The 22,524-nt window shown below is 43.5% G+C and overlaps 1 long non-coding RNA gene across 1 annotated transcript; it reads left to right on the top strand.

Annotated features, from left to right (window-relative positions):
• Positions 1 to 18,205: 18,205 nt before the first annotated feature.
• LOC103639586 (uncharacterized) lies at positions 18,206 to 20,842 on the top strand. The gene is made up of 2 exons (XR_559545.3): positions 18,206 to 18,650; positions 20,655 to 20,842. It is a non-coding gene; the product is annotated as an uncharacterized lncRNA (long non-coding RNA).
• The last annotated feature ends 1,682 nt before the right edge of the window (positions 20,843 to 22,524 follow it).

Genomic DNA, 22,524 nt, shown 5'->3' with positions numbered 1-22,524 from the left:
TTGCTTTCCATTCCACTTGGTAAACCCCCACACTTTGATGGAGAGGACTACGGATTTTGGAGTCACAAAATGCGTAGCCACTTGTTTTCTCTTCATCCAAGTATATGGGAGATAGTAGAAAGTGGGATGCAATTTGATAGTTCCGATAACTCCATGTTTATCAATGAACAAATCCATAAAAATGCACAAGCTACTACTGTTCTTTTAGCATCCTTGTGCAGGGAAGAGTACAATAAGGTGAGCGGCTTGGACAATGCCAAGCAGATCTGGGACACCCTCAAGATCTCACATGAGGGGAACGACGTCACCATGCTCACCAAGATGGAGCTGGTGGAAGGCGAACTAGGAAGGTTCGCAATGATTAGGGGGGAGGAGCCAACCCAAACGTACAACAGGCTCAAGACCCTCGTCAACAAAATAAGGAGCTATGGAAGCACGCGATGGACGGACCACGACGTCGTTCGACTTATGCTAAGGTCCTTCACTATCCTTGATCCTCATCTTGTTAACTCTATTCGTGAGAATCCTAGGTACATCAAGATGATGCCCGAAGAAATACTTGGGAAGTTTGTGAGCGGGCGAATGATGATCAAGGAGGCAAGATACGTTGATGAGGCGCTAAATGGCCCAATTCATGAGCCTCAAGCCATTGCTCTCAAGGCAACAAGTAGCAGGGAGACGCTACCTAGCAAGGTGGCACAAATTAAGGCGGTCGGGCTAAACGAGGATGAAATGGCCCTCATCATCAAGCGCTTCAAGACGGCACTCAAAGGTCGCAAGGAGCATCCCAACAAGAGCAAGACGAAGGGAAAGCGCTCCTGCTTCAAGTGTGGTAAGGTTGGTCACTTTATCGCTAATTGTCCCGATAATGATAGTGACCAGGAACAAGGGAAGAGCGGAAAGTGGGAAAAGAAGAAGACCTACAAAAAGGCGAAGGGGGAGGCACACCTTGGAAAGGAGTGGGATTCGGATTGCTCCTCGTCTGACTCCGACAATGAAGGACTCGCCGCCTCAGCCTTCAACAAGTCGGCTCTCTTCCCCAACGAGCATCACACATGCCTCATGGCAAAGGAGAAGAAGGTAAATACTAGAAGTACTATTACATATGCTTCTTCAAGTGATGATGAAATAGACTATGCATGTTTATTCAAAGGATTAGATAGAACTAAAATTGATAAGATCAATGAGTTGATTGATGCTTTGAATGAGAAAAATAGACTTTTAGAAAAGCAAGAAGATCTTTTATATGAAGAGCATGATAAATTTGTAAGTGCGCAAAATTCTCTTGCCTTAGAAGTTAAAAGAAATGAAATGCTTTCTCGTGAATTGTCTACATGCCATGAATCCATTTCTAGCTTAAAGAGTATCAATGATGACTTGAATGCTAAGTTAGAAATAGCTAATAAATCAACCTCTTGTGAAGAACATGTTGTGGTTTGCAATAGGTGTAAGGATTTTAGTGTTGATGCTTGTAGTGAACACCTAGTTGCCATTTCTAAATTAAATGATGAAGTGACTAGTCTTAATGCTCAACTTAAGACTAGCAAAAATGAATTCGATAAATTAAAATTTGCAAGGGATGCCTACACGATTGGTAGACACCCCTCAATTAAGGATGGGCTTGGCTTTAAGAGGGAAGCCAAGAACCTAGCTAGTCATAAGGCTCCCATCTCCACCAAGGAGAAAGGGAAGGCACCTATGGACAATAGTGCTCAAAAGAATCATGCATTTATTTATGATATGAAATTTTCTAGAAATGTTCATCATGATAGGAGTTGTAATGCTTATGATTCAAATGCAATGTTTGCTTCAAGTTCTTCCTATGTGCATGGTAGAGATATGCATAAGAAAAATGTCATTCATCATATGCCTAGGAGAAATGTTGCTCATGTTCCTAGGAAAATAGTTAATGAACCTTCTACAATTTATCATGCTTGCAACGCTTCCTTTGCAATTTGTAGAAAGGATAAGAAGGTGATTGCTAGGAAATTAGGGGCAAAATGCAAGGGAGATAAAACTTGCATTTGGGTCCCTAAGACCATTGTTACTAACCTGGTAGGACCCATAAAGAGTTGGGTACCTAAGACCCAAGCCTAAATTGCCTTGCAGGTTTATGCATCTGGGGGCTCAAGCTGGATTATCGACAGCGGATGCACAAACCACATGATGGGGGAGAAGAAGATGTTCACCTCCTACGTCAAGAACAAAGATTCCCAAGATTCAATCATATTCGGTGATGGGAACCAAGGCAAGGTTAATGGACTAGGAAAAATAGCAATTTCATCTGAGCATTCCATTTCTAATGTGTTTTTAGTAGAATCGCTCGGATATAACTTGTTGTCTGTTAGTCAACTTTGTAATATGGGATATAATTGCTTATTCACGAATGTAGATGTGTCGGTCTTTAGAAGGAGTGATGATTCATTAGCTTTTAAGGGTGTACTAGACGGCAAACTTTATTTAGTTGATTTTGCAAAAGAGGAGGCCGATCTAGATGCATGCTTAATTGCTAAGACTAGCATGGGCTGGCTGTGGCATCGCCGTTTAGCACATGTGGGGATGAAGAACCTTCACAAACTTCTAATGGGAGAACATGTGTTAGGTCTAACAAATGTAAATTTCGAAAAAGATAGACCTTATGCAGCTTGTCAAGCAGGTAAACAGGTGGGAAGCTCTCATCATATCAAAAATGTGATGACCACATCAAGACCTTTGGAGTTACTTCATATGGATCTCTTCGGACCCGTCGCTTACCTAAGCATAGGAGGAAGTAAGTATGGTCTTGTTATAGTTGATGATTTTTCCCACTTCACTTGGGTATTCTTTTTGCAGGATAAATCTAAAACCCAAGGGACCCTCAAGCGCTTTCTAAGGAGAGCTCAAAATGAATTTGAGCTCAAGGTGAAGAAGATAAGGAGCGACAACGGGTCCGAGTTCAAGAACCTTCAAGTGGAGGAGTATCTTGAGGAGGAAGGAATCAAGCATGAGTTCTCCGCTCCATACACACCACAGCAAAACGGTGTGGTAGAGAGGAAGAACAGGACGCTCATAGACATGGCGAGGACGATGCTTGGAGAGTTCAAGACGCCTGAGCGCTTTTGGTCGGAAGCCGTGAACACGGCTTGCCACACCATAAACCGGGTCTATCTTCATCGCCTCCTCAAGAAGACTTCGTATGAGCTTCTAACCGGTAACAAACCCAATGTTTCATACTTTCGTGTATTTGGGAGTAAATGCTACATTCTAGTGAAGAAAGGTAGGAATTCTAAATTTGCTCCCAAAGCTGTAGAAGGGTTTTTATTAGGTTATGACTCAAATACAAAGGCGTATAGGGTCTTCAACAAATCATTGGGTTTGGTTGAAATCTCTAGCGACGTTGTATTTGATGAGACTAATGGCTCTCCAAGACAGCAAGTTGTTGATCTTGATGATGTAGATGAAGAAGACGTTCCAACAGCCGCAATACACACCATGGCAATTGGAGATGTGCGACCACAGGAACACCAAGAGCAAGATCAACCTTCTTCCTCAACAATGGTGCAACCCCCAACTCAAGATGATGAACAGGTTCATCAAGAAGAGGCATGTGATCAAGGGGGAGCACAAGATGATCACGTTATGGAGGAAGAAGTACCTCAAGCCCCTCCAACTCAAGTTCGAGCGACGATTCAAAGGAATCATCCCGTCGACCAGATATTGGGTGATATTAGCAAGGGAGTAACTACTCGCTCTAGATTAGTTAATTTTTGTGAGCATTACTCTTTTGTCTCTTCTATTGAGCCTTTCAGGGTAGAAGAGGCCTTGCTAGATCCGGACTGGGTGTTGGCCATGCAGGAGGAGCTCAACAATTTCAAGAGAAATGAAGTTTGGACACTGGTGCCACGTCCCAAGCAAAACGTTGTGGGAACCAAGTGGGTGTTCCGCAACAAACAAGACGAGCACGGAGTGGTGACAAGGAACAAGGCTAGACTTGTGGCAAAAGGTTATGCCCAAGTCGCAGGTTTGGACTTTGAGGAGACTTTTGCTCCTGTGGCTAGGCTAGAGTCAATTCGCATATTGTTAGCCTATGTTGCTCACCATTCTTTCAGGTTGTTCCAAATGGACGTGAAGAGCGCTTTCCTCAACGGGCCAATCAAGGAGGAGGTGTACGTAGAGCAACCCCCTGGATTTGAGGATGAACGGTACCCCGACCACGTGTGTAAGCTCTCTAAGGCGCTCTATGGACTTAAGCAAGCCCCAAGAGCATGGTATGAATGCCTTAGAGACTTTTTAATTGCTAATGCTTTCAAGGTTGGGAAAGCCGATCCAACTTTATTCACTAAGACTTGTGATGGTGACTTATTTATGTGCCAAATTTATGTCGATGACATAATATTTGGTTCTACTAACCAAAAGTCTTGTGAAGAGTTTAGCAGGGTGATGACTCAAAAGTTTGAAATGTCGATGATGGGCGAGTTGAACTACTTCCTTGGGTTCCAAGTAAAGCAACTCAAGGACGGCACTTTCATCTCCCAAATGAAGTACACGCAAGACTTGATCAAGCGGTTTGGGATGAAGGACGCCAAGTCCGCAAAGACTCCAATGGGAAATGACAGACACGTCGACCTCAACAAAGGAGGTAAGTCCGTTGATCAAAAAGCATACCAGTCTATGATAGGTTCCTTACTTTACTTATCTGCTAGTAGACCGGATATTATGCTTAGTGTATGCATGTGTGCTAGATTTCAATCCGATCCAAGGGAGTGTCACTTAGTGGCCGTGAAGCGAATTCTTAGATATTTAGTTGCTACGCCTTACTTTGGGATCTGGTATCCAAAGGGGTCTACCTTTGACTTGATTGGATATTCAGACTCCGATTATGCTGGATGCAAGGTCGATAGGAAGAGTACATCAGGGACGTGCCAATTCTTAGGAAGGTCCCTGGTGTCTTGGAGTTCTAAGAAACAAACTTCCGTTGCCCTATCCACCGCTGAGGCCGAGTATGTTACCGCAGGACAGTGTTGCGCGCAACTACTTTGGATGAGGCAAACCCTCCGAGACTTTGGCTATAATCTGAGCAAAGTCCCACTCCTATGTGATAATGAGAGTGCTATCCGCATGGCGGATAATCCTGTTGAACACAGCCGCACAAAGCACATAGACATTCGGCATCACTTTTTGAGAGACCACTAGCAAAAGGGAGATATCGAAGTGTTTTATGTTAGCACCGAGAACCAGCTAGCTGATATCTTTACCAAGCCTCTAGATGAGAAGACCTTTTGCAGGCTGCGTAGTGAGCTAAATGTCTTAGATTCGCGGAACTTGGATTGATTTATAGCATACATGTGTTTTATGCCTTGATCATGTTCCTTTATGCATTTTGTTGTTTATTTATGGTGCTCAAGTTGTACAAGCACTCCCTGGACCTCACAAGTCCATTTGCAAGTGATGCACATATTTAGGGGGAGATGTGCTACAACTTGACTCTTTGGGACTAACCATGTGCTTGAGTGTTCTTAAATTAGTCTCAAAGGTGGATTGAAAGGGAAAGATGGACTTGGACCATGAAAGACTTCCACTGCACTCCGATAAGAGGGTAACTTACTCCAAGTTCATCTCCATGTCTCTTATTGCCTTTTGCTCTTAATTGACAATTTTGGTGAGGCAATGGGGTTTAAGGGCAAAAAATGATCCCGTTTTGGTGCTTGATGCCAAAGGGGGAGAAATTAAGGGCCAAAGCAACAAATGGATCAGCTACCACTTGAGAATTTTGAAAATAGTAGAGTTAGGACTTTTGATTTGTCAAAATTCTAAATGTCTCTTTTTGTCAAAAGTTGGTCTCTTGTGGGGAGAATGTTTGATTATGGGAAACAGGGGGAGTTTTTGAATCAGTGATCAATTTCTCTTGGAATACCTTTCTCTATGCCTCAACAAGTGAATTTGACTTAGAGATAGGAGATTGAGTTTGATTTGCAAAAACAAACCAAGTGGTGGCAAAGAATGAACCAAATATGCCAAATTTGAATCAAAACAAATTTGTGTTCTCATTTGCAGTGATGTTGCACTTTTTTGTTGCTTTTTGTTGTGTTGGCATAAACCACCAAAAAGGGGGAGATTGAAAGGGAAATGTGCCCTTGGGCCATTTCTATAAGATTTTGGTGATTAAGTGCCCAACACACATTAAGGGAATGAGTATATGCCAAAGGGTGGACAAAGTGCAAATCGATACAAAGGTATGATTCTAGACTTAGTACATTGGTTTTTGTGTACTAACATATTTGTCTAAGTGCTAGAATCAGAGAAAAGACAATTGGAAAAGACTTGGCTCGAGCAGCCAAGACTCTGCTCAGTCTGGGTGCACCGGATTGTCCGGTGCGCCAGGCTGGCTCTGGTGAAAAGGCCGCTCTCGGGAATTCGTCAGCGGCGTACGGCTAAAATTCACCGGACTGTCCGGTGTGCACCGGACTGTCCGGTGAGCCAACGGTCGGCCGAGCCAACGGTCGGCCGTGCAATCCGCGCGTGACACGTGGCCAGGCGAACAATCTGAAGGGGCACCGAACTGTCCGGTGTGCACCAGACAGTGTCCGGTGCACCAACGGCTCCAAACCTTCAACGGTCGGCTGCGCCAGAACAGGAAAGAAATCCGCACCGGACAGTGTCTGGTGGTGCACCGGACTGTCCGGTGCGTCAGTCGACAGAAGGCAAGAATTGCCTTCCTAGAATGCTCTCAACGGCTCCTAGCTGCCTTGGGGCTATAAAAGGGACCCCTAGGCGCATGGAGGAAGACACCAAGCACACTTTGAGCATTCTTGATCATTCACACTTTGTTCTTGCGCACTCGTTTGACATTCTTAGTGATTTGAGCTCCGTTCTAGTGAGAACTTTGAGATATTCATTTGAGCTCAAGTCTTGGCCGTGTGTGTGTGTGTGTGCGTATTGCTGTGGACTTGTGTGTGTTGCTCATCCCATCCTTACTTCCGTGCTCATTTGTGATCATCTTTTGTAAGGGCGAGAGACTCCAAGTTGTGGAGATTCCTCGCAAATGGGATATAGTGAAAGGAAAAGAAATGAGAGGGGTTGATTGCAACCCTCATCCGTTGGGACGCCACAACGTGGAGTAGGCAAGTGTTGGACTTGGCCGAACCACGGGATAAACCACTGTGCCTATCTGTGTTGATATCTTTGTGGTTATTGTGTTTTGCAAGAACTCCTTTCTAGCCACTTGGCTTTATTGCTCTAACACTTAATCAAGTTTGTGGCATTAAGTTTTAAGTTTTTACAGGATCACCTATTCACCCCCCCTCTAGGTGCTCTCACTAGGCCCCTGTGCCGCATGACATCGGGGTCACCATGCCAACAAGCTGTAGCAGAATTCAGGGTGGTGGCTGAACAGATCAGCACTAGAGATCTAGTGCAAGAATACCTAGCCAACAAGGTATCTCCAACATTGAGTGAATGGAGTATGCCGAAGCTGAAGGGAACAAGGAAGAAGAATGAACTTGTTCGATTGCCCTATCGCTTCAAGTTTGAGAAACAATTCAAAGAGCCTTGCCAAGAATGGCTAGAAATGATTGAAACTATGTGCAACGAAATTTTGTGCAATTATACTAAAAAGAAGATCAACTGATGACTGCAGCCTTCGGCACCCGTCCAAAATGAAGGTTGAATCGGGTAATGGACACTTTAAACTTTGAATACCCTTACTATGAACGACTAAACAAGGGTGCCGAAGGGCAAAAGAGAAAAAAGGTTGTCAGTGTTATGAGCAGACAGGCTGCTAGGATGGTAAAAGAAGATGAAAAACTTTGAAAAAGAGAAAATCCAGTCCTGAGCCGAAGATGGCGACCTCGAAGAAGAGAAAAACTGCAACTCCAGAGCCGAAGATGGCTGAGATAGAAGAGGAAGCTCCTTCGACGCCTTCTGCTACCGAGGTAGAAGAAATTTTAAAGGTAATGACTGAATCCTTACCTATCAAGCTGCTAAGTCCACTGGGGCCGCAACTGACGAAGCTTATACAGAAGAAGGACGAGCCTTCGGCAGCGAAAAAGGCGATTGGGCCAAAAAGCGAAGAATTGTTACTGTTATGCAAGCCATTGAGGAAACGCCACAACTGGCCTCAGCATAAAAAATAACACCAGCTGCCGAAGTTGCTGCTTCTGCCGAAGCTGCGACTGCCGAGGCTACCAATCTGGAGAATACATTATCTGCTATTGATAAAGTGCTCTTGGATTTGGCTGCGGAGGAGACTGCTGCAGCTGCAGAAGAAGTCCTGGCCGTAGTGCCTGAGAAAGGGAAGGAAATTGCCGAAGATATTTCGGAAGAAAAAGGCTTCAACTTTCAAAATATAATTGGTCAAGAATTATCCAAGGCCGAGAAGGAACTGCAGGAGTATGCTATATCATGTGGCTACCAGCTAGGAGCCATGCTCTTCGACGGAATTAACGAAGAAGCCTTAGGACGTATTCGAGATCGAACTGGGGCAAAGATTATCAGCACTTTGTCGAAGAGTGTTGGTTTTTCGAAGCTTGAGACTGACATCAGCAGCTACCAACAACAGCATATCGTCGACAGCTTATTCTATTCTAATTTTAAGGTAAAGTTTTTTCCTCAACTTTTTATTGTTTTGCGATGAAGCAAAGATTTCTGATGAAGGTTATTTTGCACAGAGTATGCTATTAAGCAAAGCACTGAGGATGCAACAGGATATTGAAGATAAAAAGAATGAGAATATAATTGAGGGCTTGGAAAAGAAAATCAAAGATCAAGAAGCCTCTCTCGAAAAGAAAGACTTTCTCCTTCAGACAATGGAGGGTTCATTGGCGGAAGCCCAAGCCGAAATTGCTAAATTAAACGATGAACTCCTCCAAAAATCAAGAGACTTTGAGCAAGAAAAGAAAATTTTTGATGCGAAGCTTGAAGCCGAAGTCAAGAAATGTTTGAATCTGCAAAAATCCTTAAAAGAGCTTCAGGACAGATGCTTGAACTTTGGCATCCGGTGCGTGCAACAGCTGAAACAGGTCTTCAACTCAGTGGGAGCTAGCTCTGAAAATTTTGAACCCTCGGTTGAAGACCTGCCAAGCACCTTCGAACATATTGAGAGCGAAGTTGAGGCGCTTGACGAAGTTATAGCTGGGCATGGTGACTTCTGTTCCCTGCTAGCTTCTCGCGGTACAGCTTTAGCTTTTATGAAGGCTGGTTGCACGCACGGAAAGATTGTAAACAGGCCGAACTTCAGCCTATCACCAACGGACTTGACTGATATCCCCAGCCTAGCCCGAAGCATTGGAAATAGATTTATAACACAGATTTGGACGAAGGGTGGGCGGGACTTAGTTGGTGATGAAGCTCGAAGTCATCTTAAGCCGGTATTAAACTTGTACCTGTTGCTTACCTTCTCCTGAGATTACTTTTTACCTTATACTGCTTTGTTATGTACTGGATGACGATGTCGAAGGTCAATAATTCGAAGCTTGACGAAGACTGATGAAGCTACTTCACAAAGCTTTAGAGACATTTGAATTATCTTTGTAAAAGATATTGTAATTTAGGAATCAAACATTACTCTGTAAATTTGTCCATACCTTGTAATATATTTTTACCTTTTCATCCGTGTGTGAATTGCTTTGATATGGACGAAACTTGTATCTTTTGAGCCGAAGGCGAAAAACACCTTTCCTTCTTTTCGTACACAACGAAGCATATCTTTGCTTCTTTATACTCATCGAAGCCTTGTCATCAAAGCCGAAGCATCTGTTTGTACTCTATGTTATGATGATGATGATGATCCTACGAATGTCTAAATGAATGTGTATGAATGCAATGAATGATGTGATGTAATGTGCAAATGAATGTCCAAACACATGCACATGAAGCCACACCCAGACTCTGCATCCCCTTAGGAACGTCTTTTGAGTCTTAAGCTCTGCATCCCCTTAGGAATGTCTTTTGAGCTTCTTCACCTTCTATTTCGGTGGTATAAGTTCTGCATCCCCTTAGGAACGTCTTTTGAACTTCTTCGTCTTCTATTTCAGTGGTATAAGTTCTGCATCCCCTTAGGAACGACTTTTGAACTTCTTCGCCTTATATTTCGATGGTATTTGGCTCTGCATTCCCTTAGGAACAACTTTTGAGCAGAAAACTTACGCTGCGCTCCCTTAGGAACGTCTTTTTGTAGCTTCGTCATGCTCTGCATCCCCTTGGGGCCGACTTTTGAGCTTCTCCCTGCTTTTCCTCTTTTTTTCTCTCTACACTCGACGATGCATGCTTAGATTTTACATTTTACATTCTTTTGGGGGATTTGGCTCTCGTGGAGCTTAATAGGAAAAGAAAAATTACAAGCTATGGCCCCATTAAAAACCTTTCTCTCCCTTTGGAAAGGAAAAGGGTGCCATAGAAAAAATGAAAAAAGATTACATCAAATTACACATAATATCGCCGAAGCTCATCTACATTCCAAGATCTGGGTATGTCGTTGTCGTCCATATCCTTCAACCTGTAAGAACCGGGCCTCGACGACGATACCACCAGAAAAGGTTCTTCCCACTTCAGCTGCAACTTGCCTACTGTGTCCGGATTGGCCACTCTCCGAAGCACCAAATGCCCTGGCTTGATATTTTTCAACCGAACTTTTCTGTCACGCCACTTTATTGTTTCGGCTTGATATTTATTGATGTTCTCCACAACCTGAAGTCTGGTCCCCTCTATAGTATCTTTTTCTATGTAATAATCAGCTTCGTCTTCTGCCGAAGCTAGTGTTCTTATTGACCCTGCTTTAGCTTCTTCTGGAGTTATAGCTTCGTCACCAAATAATAGTTTGAATGGTGTAAAACCTGTTGATTTTGATATGGTTGTATTGTAGCTCCACACTACTTTAATCAACTCATCTGGCCACTTTTCTCTGGGCTGATTGAAGATTAGCTTCATTATTCCTGTCATTATAATGTCATTTACTCTTTCTACCAGCCCGTTTGACTCCGGATGCCTAACTGATGCAAAATGAATCTTTGTGCCAATTTGGTCACAGAAATCCTTGAATGTTTTAGCATCAAACTGTGTTCCATTGTCCACAGTTATAGCCTTCGGCACGCCGAACGACAAACAATATTTTGCAAGAAGAATTTCTGGATTGTAACCGAAGTTATTATAGCCAAAGGCTTTGCTTCAATTCACTTAGAAAAATATTCTAAAGCCACCACAACATATTTCAAATTACCTTGCACTAGTGGAAGTGGGCCTAACAAATCCAGGCCCCATCTTTGCAATGGCCAAGTAGGTTGTATTAGCTGGGTGAGAGATGAAGGCCGCTTTTGGTCTCTTGCACATTTTTTGACAATTTTCACATTTTTGAACTAGCTCTGCTGCATCCGAAGCTGCCTTTGGCCAATAAAATCCTTGTCTAAACACTTTTCCCAGTAAGGGCCTAGACCCAATATGAGATCCAGATAGACCTGCATGTATCTCCTTCATTAATTATATACCTTTGGTTCTGGATAAACACTTGAGGAGTGGAGAACAGACTCCATGCTTGTATAGTTCCCCCTCTATGATCACATATGGTCTTGTCCTTGCTTCCATTCTCTTATTATAAGCTTCGTCATCCGAAAGACGATTACCTTGGAGGAAAGATATAATTTCAGTCCTCCAATCTTCGCTATGCATAGGGGATATTGCAAGCACTGCTCTCTCCATAAGTTCAACTGAAGGTGCTTTTATTGTTTCAAAAAATACTTCCGAAGGTAGAGGGAGCCCATGTGCCGCTGATTTGGCTAATAGATCTGCATGCTCATTTTCTCCTCTTGGAATATTCTTGACAGAAAAAACCTTCGAAAGAAGCCTCCAACCTTCGAACTGTATCGAGATTTTTTCAAGCTTCGGGTTTCTTGCCTTGCTACTTTTGTCTATATGACCAGAAATGACTTGAGAATCAATTTTCAGGATGGCCCTTCTTATTCCCATTGCCCTTAACTTCCGAAGCCCCAACAAGAGTGCTTCGTATTCAGCAATATTATTTGTACAACTAAAATCAAGCCTTGCTGCATAACATGTTCTGACTTTAGAAGGTGCTACTAGGACAGCAGCCGCTCCTGCGCCGAAGGTTCCCAGGAACCATCATAGAACACTGTCCAAGCTTCAGTGTCTTTATTTGTTTCTTCTTCCTGAGCCCCTGGCGTCCAATCAGCAATGAAGTCTGCTAACGTCTGGGACTGAATTGAGGATCTATGGACATAATCAATACTGAACTCGTTAAGCTCCGCGACCCATTTTCCAATCCTTCCAGTAGCTTCTCTATTCCTCATTATGTCCTTCAGAGGTTGTGATGAAGGAACAATTATGTGATACGCTTGAAAATAATGCCAAAGCTTCCTAGAGGCCATTAGCACAGCATACAACACCTTCTCCAATTCTGTATAATTTTTCTTTGATAAACTTAAAACTTCAGAGACGAAGTACACTGGAGCCTTCTTTTTGACTTGGCCATCTAGCTTCTCCTGTACAAGCGCCACACTAACTGTAGAGTGCGAAGCTGCCACATATAAGAGCAATGGAGCCCCTGGCGAAGGTGGAGTTAGTGTTGTTAGATCGATCAAGTATTGCTTCAACTCTTCGAAAGCTTTTTGCTGAGCCGGACCCCATTGAAAAACTTCGGCTGACTTCAGTATTTCAAACAATGGCAGATTTCTTTCTGTTGATCTGGATATGAATCTATTCAATGATGCTAGTCTTCCTGCCAGTCGTTGGGCCCCCTTCTTTGTGCTTAGCGGCTCCATCCGAAGGATAGCCTCGATCTTGCTCGGGTTGGCTTCAATTCCTTTCGTTGATACTAAACAGCCTAGGAACTTGCCCTTCTTCACCCCAAAAACACACTTTTCTGGATTTAACTTCAGGCCAGCTTTGCCTGAAATTGGCAAATGTCTCTTGCAAATCAGCAATGTGATTTTCTTGCTTCGTGCTTTTCACTATGATATCATCAACATAGGTCAGTACATTCTTGCCTATTTGAGAATGAAGGACCTTGGTTGTCATTCTGCTGAAGCTTCCTCCAGCATTTTTAAGCCCCTCAGGCATCCGAAGATAGCAATAGGTACCACTAGGGGTTATGAAACTAGTCTTCGACTCGTCTTCCTTCTTCATCCAAATTTGATGGTAGCCTGAGTAACAATCCAACAGACTCATGAGCTCTGAAGAAGCTGCTGCATCTACTAGAGAGTCTATTCTTGGCAATGGGAACTCATCCTTTGGACAAGACTTGTTGAGATCTATGAAATCAATGCACATTCTCCATTTACCATTGGCCTTCTTCACCATAACAGTGTTGGCTAGCCATTCTGGGTATTTCACCTCTCTGCTGACACCAGCACTAAGAAGTCTCTTCACTTCGTTTCGAGCACCTTCAGCTTTATCTTCAAACATCTTTCAAAGCCTTTGTTTTCTTGGCCTGAAAGATGGATCCACATTGAGTGAATGTTCAATGACATCTCTGTTGACACCATAGAGATCATTGGCTGACCAAGCAAAGACATCTTTGTTGTTGAATAAAAATCTTAGCAAAGTCTTCTGTTGCTCTTCGGATAGCTGAGACCCCAGCAGTACCCTCTGTTCTGCTATGTCTTCACATAGGAGCATAGGCTTCGGCTAATCCGTCGAAGCAGCCTTCTCTCTTTTGTATTTATACTGCTGACAGGCTTCGGCTCCATCTATATTATGAATTGCCTTTGAATCTGTCCAGTTTCCTTTGGCCCTTCTGGCAGCTTCTTGACTCCCATGGACAGTAATGGGCCCTTGTTCTGATGGTATCTTCATGCATAAATATGTTGGATCAAGTATTGCTTCGAAGGCATTAAGTGTCCCTCGACCAATGATTGCATTATAGGGGTACTCCATGTCAACAATGTCAAAGACAACCTGTTCAATCCTTGTGGACGAAGCCGAAGGTCACTAGCATTGTGATTTTGCCGAGTGCTACAATCTGCCATCCTCCGAAGCCACAAAGAGGGTGTGTAGCATCATGAATCTTGTCTTCTAGCTCTTGCATCTGTCTGAAGGCCATAGCAAATATGATATCCGTTGCACTGCCTGTATCGACCAGAACATTATGGACCAAAAATCCCTTGATGACACAAGATATGAACATAGCATCATTGTGAGGGTAATCTTTGAGCTGAAGGTCCTCCTAGGAGAAGGTGATTGGGATGTGGGACCATTTTGACTCGATGAAGGGTCCCTGCACCCCAACATGCTGCACCCTTCGCTGCGCTTCCTTCTTCTGCTTCTTGTTAACGGGCTCTGAACTTGAGCCGCCTGTTATGGGGAGCACCAGCTTCGTAGCCGAAGGTGCTATGACTTGGTTGTTAAACAAAGTCATCAGCTCGAGAGTGGAAGTGAGTTCACCGGAGGTGGGCGCCAATGTAGGGGACTTGTTCTCAAATGCTATGAATTAAGAACAATGCAACACAAAAAGAGGTTAATGGTTAATGTCCTTCGTCCTTCGAAGCATTATTTCCCTTAGGATATAACGATCTTCGGACAAAGGTCATGAAGGACATACCTTCATTATCGCAGTATATGTTAATGAAAGATGAAGCATATGAAACATGAGAAATAACATGAATAATCATATGACATTATTAATATATCTCTATTATGTCATCCTGGATGAATAAGAATAATATTGAATTACATTTGTACCTTTGGCTTGACAGAAGGCAAAAAGTCCAAGCGTGATGTACGAGCGAATACAAGTCAGTGTGAACAGTACGAGGGTACTGTTCACCTATTTATAGGCACAGGACGCAGCTCGGTCAAAATTACATTTATGTCCTCGACAACTAGTTACAATCATGACACAAATTATCATGGACCGATTGGTCTTTTCCTCTTTAAGTCAGTGCAGCCCTTCGTCTCAAGGCATGTCGCTATGTCGAAGCTCCCTGGATGGTAGCTTCGGCGTGTACCTTCGCACTTGTATTTGCTTATGTGCTGATCTTCCAAAGGTGTTTCTTCTTAAAGGGCCTTCAGCGACGAAGCAATCCCCCAACATAATCCAAGAATGATACCGCCTGATTGGTTGGTCACACTGTCTCATCCTGCGTCACTACATACGTTCACTTTATTTAAGTCATTGTTTGGTTGCCTGTATATTTGAAGCGTGAGTTGCACGAGTGGATGCAAAATAATTCATTTTGAGGCTGTTTGACTGCATCTGCTCATACCTCAAAAACTTTGGTTTCTAGCCGGCCTGGATGGCATGAGCCTGGTCTGTGATGCCCAGGCAACCAATCAGGCAGATAGTGATCATGAGGAACATCTGCGGATGGTGCTACAGAAGTTACAGGATAATCAACTCTATGCCAAATTTACCAAGTGTGACTTTTGCCTTGATGAAGTACCATTCCTTGGGCATATCATCTCCAAAGGAGGAATCTCAGTGGATCCAGCTAAAGTAAAGGAGATAGAGCGTTGGATGATACCGAGTTCAGTCAAGGAGGTCCGGAGTTTCTTGAGACTTGCAGGTTATTACCGGCGATTCATTGAAGGATTTTCTAAGATAGCGAAGCCTATGGCCTCATTGTTAGAGAAAGGGAAGGAGTTTAAATGGACTCATGAATGCCAAGAGAGTTTCAATCAATTGAGGTTTAAGTTAATGTCACCCCCAATATTGATTATGCCAGATCTGCAGCAGGGATTTGACATATATTGTGATGCGTGTCGCCAGGGATTGGGATGTGTGCTTATGCAAGAAGGACATGTCATTACCTACACGTCTCGCCAGTTGCGGAAACATGAGTTGAACTACCCCACTCATGACTTAGAACTGGCAGCCGTAGTGCATGCACTCAAGATATGGAGACATTATATTATGGGGACCAAATGCTAAGTCTAGACTGATCACAAAAGAGCTTAAAATACATCTTCACTCAGAAGGATCTCAACCTTAGGCAACGTCGTTGGTTGGAGCTCATCAAGGATTATGATTTGGAAATTCATTACCATCCGAGCAAGGCGAATCTGGTTGCGGATGGCTTGAGTCAAAAGGAGCATGTCCATGCAGCTATTGTCACCCAATTACCCAATGATTTAGCAGAAGACTTTGAGAAGCTCAATCTAGGGATAGTTTCTCATACTGAAGGAATTACAATAGAGGTAGAGCCTACCTTGGAGCAGGAAATACGCAAGGGTCAGATCGGTGATGCTAAAATCCAGGAGATCAAGGATCTAATAACAGAAGGAAGAGGCCCAAATTTCATGGAGGATACCAGGGTATGATATGGTTCAAGAATAGGATTTGTGTCCCTGAGATCGACAGTCTTCGTGAAACCATACTGAAGGAAGCACATGACTCAGCTTATTCCATCCATCCAAGCAGTACAAAGATGTACCAGGATTTGAAGCAGAAATATTGGTGGTATGGACTAAAGAAGGATGTTGCTTCGCATGTAGCACTATGTGATGTATGCCAGAGGGTAAAAGCGGAACATCAAAGACCTGCTGGTTTGCTGCACCTGCTTAAGATACATGAGTGGAAGTGGGAAGAGATTGGCATGGACTTCATTGTACGTCTACCCCGCACATCCACCGGGTATGACTCTATATGGGTGATTGTGGAGAGACTAACTAAGGTAGCCCACTTTATCCCAGTGAAGACCACATATTCAGGAGCCAGGCTAGAAAAGTGTACATGGCACGAATAGTATGTCTACACGGTGTGCCTAAGAAGATCGTGTCAGACCGAGGATCTCAGTTTACTTCTCGGTTTTGCAAAAGTTGCATGAGTGCTTGGATACAAAATTGAATTTCAGCTTGGCCTACCATCCTCAAACTGATGGGTAGACCGAGAGAACGAACCAAGTGCTGGAGGATATATTAAGAGCTTGTGCTCTTAAACATGGTGGTAGTTGGGATAAGAGTTTACCATATGTGGAGTTCTCTTACAATAATAGCTACTAGGCCAGTTTGAAGATGTCCCCGTTTGAAGCTCTATATGGCAGAAAATGCAAGACTCCACTGTATTGGGATCAAACTGGTGAAAGGCAGTTCTTTGGGCCAGAAATTATACAAGAGGCAGAAGAACAAGTCCGAATGATAAGGGAAAACTTGAGAACTGTGCAGTCAAGACAGAAAAGCTACGCTGATACCCGGAGAAGGCAGCTAGAGTTTAAGGAAGGTGATCACATGTATCTGAAGGTGTCACCGATCCGGGGTATAAGGAGATTTAAAGTCAAAGGGAAGTTGTTCCCTCGCTTTATTGGACCCTTCTTGATCTTAAAGTGAGTGGGAGAAGTTGCCTACCAACTGGAATTACCCGACCATCTTGCGGATGTACATGATGTTTTCCATGTGTCACAATTGAAGAAGTGACTCAGGGTACCCGAGAAGCAGCTACCTATGGAGGATCTTAGTGTTCAAGATGATCTGACTTACATGGAGTATCCTATCAAGATCCTTGATACTTTGACTCGTGTCACAAGGAGTAAGGTGATCAAAATGTGCAAAGTACTATGGAGCCATCATAGAGAAGATGAAGCTACTTGGGAAAGAGAAGAAGAGCTACGAATAGATTTTCCCCACCTCTTACCTAGTTCTACCTAATCTCGAGGACGGGATTCTTTGCAAGGGGGTAGGATTTGTAATACACAAATTGTAAAACATAAGAAAAGAGTTGATCCCATTACTTGTTTGGCCATCTACTCATTATATCATAAGAATAAACATATTTAAAGTAAAAATTTGATAAAAAGCACACCAATAAGCTATGCATCATGTTGGCGTTTTTGTTTGCTTGTGCATTTAAATAAATAATAACAATAATTTTAATAAAAATATAATGATGAATTGAGATTTGGATTAAACCCTAAATTGAACTTGGGATTCGAAAAAATGGGAAAAGGAGAGAAAAGAAAATATGAAAGAGAGGAAGACACTATATACAATACAAAGAAAATTATATAAATAAACATACCATTCCATACTGGTAATTGTTCATCTTAATTGTGCACTTGACCTCTAGGATGAGTCCACAACTTGAATTTGAAATTCAAATACTGAAATTTGAAAATATGAGAACGAATACAAAATAGAATAAAAGAATAGAGGGAGAAAATAGGGAAAAAGCATCTAACTGGGCTGTGTCTCACCGACCGACCCATTTCCACTCTTTTCTTCCTCGCGCACGACAGCCCAACTACCTATTTAGCGCCGACATTCCGGGCCCACACGCCATCCTCACAATCGCGTCGCCTATGGAAGCTCTCTGGGTCACGGTCGCGTGGGTCCCACACCTGCAGGAGCCACCCCCATCCCCGTAACTAAAGGCTGCGTCCACTGGGTGCACGCACGTCTCACCATGTCTAGCTAGAAGTCCACCCCGCACTCTATAAGTATGTTGCTGGCGTCCTCCTTCGACCAGAGGCTAGAACTAGGCCACCATCGCATTACATCGCCGTGACCGGGGGGAATTGACCTTGTCGCAGGGAAGGAGATCGTGCTGCCATGGAAATTGCGGCCACACCATCACCCAGCTCTCGGCGTGTGTTTTGGGGTTCGACCGAGGCGCGTGGGTGTGCGAACCTCCGGGAAGGAAGTGTGCGGTGTGACCCGAATTTCTCGTTGCTAATTGAGCGGTGCCGCTGGTCCGCGACTCAACGGGAGCCACGACCTCTACCCCATAAAACCCGGTATGTAACCTACACAAGATTCGCTAGAGTCATGGCTACTTGCATAGATGGTCGGGGGGCGGATTGGTGAATTGGCGTGATGGGAGCGGGTGTCTCCGGCGAGCCGCGCCGCTGCTCTGGGAGGTTATTTCGCCGTGGTGAGGCCGAGGAGAAAGATGAGCGTTGTCCGTTGGATCTGTGCTATCTGGCTCAGATTAGATCATAGGTGTACCACCTTGTGTGATGAACCCTGGACGTCGGATTGGGAATTGAGCGGTCTAGATCTGATATTAGCGTACCGGTTCGTTGGGGGAAATCTGGAACGTTGGCGCGGTATCGGACGAAGGAGGATGAGTCGGGGCGGGATCGCCCTCATCCGTGAATGTTAGATCTGACGGTCGAAAAGGGTATGCGTTATATGCTGCGCGATCTAATCCGGTGCGTCGGGTTTAGATCGGGCGGCCCAGATTCTAGGGTACCCCTTCGCGCTGAGCATTTTACTTAAGAACCCCTCCGCTTCTGGGAATTCAACGTGCGGTCCATCCCTGGGTATAGTTGAGTCTTGGAATCTTTTGCGCTATAACCCCTGAGTTCTTTGGTATTTGGCGCGCAGTCTAGAGAGCAGGGAAAGTTGATAATTAATTATAGAAATTGATTTCTAATACAAAAATAATTCTAGAAACTTGTGAAATTCATAGTTAACTCATTTTAGCTCCAAATTGATTCATTCCAGTGCCATTAATTTTATTTTAATATTGTCTATCACCTAGTGCCTCTGTTTAGCCATGAAATTTGGACTAAAATTATCCACTTGAATTATTCTATTCTAGTTACTAAATAGCTTCAGAAATTCATAACTTAATAATCGTAACTCTGAATTTAGTTATTCTTGTTCCTACGATCTCATTACGACGCATAGAATATTGCCATGCATTATGTTTTGATGTTTGATGTGATGTTAAGCTTTGCTATACCATGTTTGTTTGTATTGTTGTAAGTAGACGAGCCAGCTACAGAGGATCTTGGGGTTCAGCAGGTGGAGACTGCTGAGGAAGAGCTCGTTAAAGTCAAGTTGTGCCCTTGATCACTTGTTTTTACCAAATCATGTTCTTATCAATCATAATGATCTGCATAGGATAATTTTGATGGGATACAATAGGTTACCCTAGTTTGGCTATCTTTATACCTTGTTTACCACTAAATTTTTGGGTAGTACCTGCTATTGCTTTATGTGGTTTTGGGTATGGAGATACATATTATTCATGATCATACTTTAATTATTAGTTTGTTATTTACTGTTCATGATAAGATCATTATATTAAATGGAACATAGAGCGACCACCCGGGAAAACAGTGCTACCACAAGGGTGGTATGGGACACCCTTGGCTGACTAATTAGGAAAGCTAGTGGAGGACTACCTTACCTGATAGGGGCAAGGGTAGTAAGGGAGTGGTCAGTGTAGGGAGGTCCTTAGGTTGATTTTGCTGCGATGGCGGTCAGGAAAGGGATCCCTGCATTAGAGCTTCCTAGAAACTGTAGCGGGTTTTCTGAAGCTAGTGGTACTTTGTAAAGGTCGCATAGTGTTACCCTGCCTCGCTTCCTTGGTAGAGGTGTATGGGAGTCGCGATCCCTTGGTAGATGGGTAACATGACTTTGCGTAAAGATGCGCAACCTCTGCAGAGTGTAAAACTGGTATATAAGCCGTGCTCACGGTCATGAGTGGCTCAGACCCTCACATGATTAATTTATGGAATTAAGTTCAATTTGTCATTTGCATTGCATTGGGATTTATTATTATTTTAATCTACTATTACTCTGGTTTGGTATTTACTTACATTTAGTAACTGCTAATAAAATTTGACCAACTTATAAAAGCAATGCTCAGCTTTAACCCTTATTTGTTGATTAGCCTTACACTTCACATGAACTCCCACCTTTGGTGAGTTCATGCACATTATTCCCCACAACTTGTTGTGCTATGATCTTTTGTGAGCTCACTCTTGCGATATATAAACCCCCCACAGGTGAAGAGCAGGTGGTCGAAGAGGAGCCGCCCTACAATGAAACATACGAGTTGATCTAGGTGGCGTCTCCCAGTCAGCTTTGTGGCGCCAGAGAATAAAATTTAGTTCGCTTTATTATTATCATTTATTTTTGTAAGACTTCCATTATGTAATAATGACACTTATGTTAGTTGTGACATTTATCACTATACACTTTGTCATTATATGTGATGTTCTTCATTGGCGCACATATGAGATGCACCCGGCTTTATCCTTTAGATCCGGGTGTGACAGATTGAAACGATGAAAGGCAAATACTTTCATGATGTATCTATTGTGAGGGCTGGAGGAGAAGACATAGTTCCCCTGCTAGAAGGTGATGAAGTGGTAATCTTTAGGATCTTCATGAAAGTTGGGCTTCGCTTTCCTCTCCACAAGATATGGGCCCTGAGGAGCCAAGGACTGGAGCCAGATGCAAGATGCTTCTGCAATATTCATGAGTTGTCCTATCAGACGGAGGCAACAGGGAAAGAGCAGTATCATAACAATTTTGGTTGTTATAGCTTCATGCCTCAATCTGAGGTGAATTACCCTGTGCCCATGTTTCGGAAGAAGTGGCTGGGTTCTTGGATGAAGGAATGGTTTTACGTGAAGAATGACCTAAGTCAAAGGGAACATATAACGGGAATTATTCAACGTCCTGTATGGTCTCGCTTTGGCATTAGAAGGCCATCCACTGCACTTGGAAATGATGTGCAAGCGTGCTAGGCTGCTTTCAATATAGTGTGCACGCATATTGGCACAAGAGACTTAGTTCAAGAGCATATTGCTTACAAAATACGGCCTCTTGTAAGCGAATGGGAAATGCCGAAGGAAGCCATCGCTGGTTCTTGCTAGGGTGGCCTGGTTTATCTGAAGTATACCTTTCGGTTCAGAAACCAGTTTGATGAGCCAAATGATGATTGGTTAAATGTTATAGAAGCCACAGGTGATGAGATGTTTGGAGTGTACTCGAAGGCAGAAGATGAAGCTATGACGATTGCCTTTGGCGCTCGGGCAAGAAGAGGTTAAATATAGTGTTTGATGTTATTAGGTTTGTTTACCCAGACTACTGCTATGCCGCCCAGAAACAAGGGAGAAAAAGGAAAGCCGCTGCCTCAGCATCTACTGGTGTGTCGAAGTCAAAGAAAATCAAGGTTTTGACATGTAGACCCAGGCGCATCGAGATGGCCGATGTGCCAAAGTTAAGTGAAAGAGTGGAGACAACCCCCTGGCCATATAGACTGTTCCTGTTGTGCCTGTTGAAACTATTGCAGACCCGGCCAGAGAGCCAGAGCCAGAAAAGGTAGCGGAAAGAGTACCAGAGCAGCCGAAGATGAAGGTGACAGCAATGTCGAAGCTGCCAGCTACCAAAGGAACTCCAAGGAAGAGGAGGATGGCTAGTGTCTTGGAAGCTGTTCTAGAATCTGTGAAACGCCGCCTCCTTCTTCTGCCGAAACTTCTGGCAGTAAAACTGAAGATGTCTCAGAGATGATTACTGCTAATACCTTTGTTCATGCCGAGGTGGGACCTTCAGAAGTTGCACCAGAAAATCTTATGAAAGAGAGCCTTCCAGAGAAATCCTCGGTGCCCGCTCCTGAAGCACCTTCCCAGGGTGATTTGGACTATATTGTTCGACATGCTTCGGGAAAGAGATTATCAGAAGAGCAGATTGCCGAAGTGCAACACTATGCCAAGGATCTGAAATACCCTCGAGGGTCCTTGGTATACAGTGGAAATGACGAAGATGACTTCCTTTACTGTCTACCAGACAGTAAAGAGATAAATGTCTATCTGGAAATGATGGACAACATAAGATATCCGAAGCTTGAACTTGGCATGTCTGCAATGT

This window comes from Zea mays, chromosome 1, assembly GCF_902167145.1.
Source record: "Zea mays cultivar B73 chromosome 1, Zm-B73-REFERENCE-NAM-5.0, whole genome shotgun sequence".
Classification (NCBI taxonomy): domain Eukaryota; kingdom Viridiplantae; phylum Streptophyta; class Magnoliopsida; order Poales; family Poaceae; genus Zea; species Zea mays.
Note: the sequence above shows the minus strand (reverse complement) of the source record. Positions and strands in the feature narration are given on the sequence as shown.